Raw genomic sequence first — 864 nt, 5'->3', positions numbered from 1 at the left:
TCCCACCGGGAGGAGGCCACGGGGAAGACCCAGGACACGCTGGAGGGACTATGTTTCTCGGCTGGCCTGGGAACGCCTTGGGATTCCCCCGGAGGAGCTGGCCCAAGTGGCTGGGGAGAGGGAAGTCTGGGTCTCCTTGTTTAGGCTGCTGGCCCCACGACCCGACCCCGGATAAGCGGAAGAGAATGGATGGATTGAACTTTAGATATAGGTCTATAATTGGCAGGAACTCCTGACTCAAGATCAGGTTTCTTAAGTAAAGGTTTATTTACAGCAACCTTAAAGCTCTGTGGTACATAACCAGTAATTAGAGACAAATAAGGCATATCCAAAATGGGAATGTTACTTAAGGGAAACGCCTCTTTAAACAGTCTGATTGGGATGCGATCCAGCAGACATGTTGATGGTTTGGATGAAGCTATTATTTTTGACAATTCAGAGCTCAACAGGACAAAAACAGTCCAAACACAAATCAGGTTCTAGTGACACTTGTAAAGCTGCCTCAGCTGACAGGGAATCAGAGGCAATAGTAGGAAGGATGGTGTGAATTTTCCCTCTAATTGAAATAATTTTCTTTATAAAGAATCTCATGAAGTTATCGCTAGAGTTATAGGGATACATAGTTCAACAGAGACGGAACTCTTCACTAGTCAAGCTACAGTACTTAACAGAAACCAGGGGTTGTTCTTTCTCTCCTCTAATAAAGATGAATAATATACAGGTGCTGGTCATAAAATTAGAATATCATGAAAAAGTAGATTGATTTCAGTAATTCCATTTAAAAAGTGAAACTTGTATATTATATTCATACATTACATACAAACTCATATATTTCAAATGTTTATTTCGTTTAATTTTGATGAT

The sequence above is a fragment of the Kryptolebias marmoratus genome, linkage group LG20 (genome assembly GCF_001649575.2).
Source record: "Kryptolebias marmoratus isolate JLee-2015 linkage group LG20, ASM164957v2, whole genome shotgun sequence".
Classification (NCBI taxonomy): Eukaryota; Metazoa; Chordata; class Actinopteri; order Cyprinodontiformes; family Rivulidae; genus Kryptolebias; species Kryptolebias marmoratus.
Note: the sequence above shows the minus strand (reverse complement) of the source record.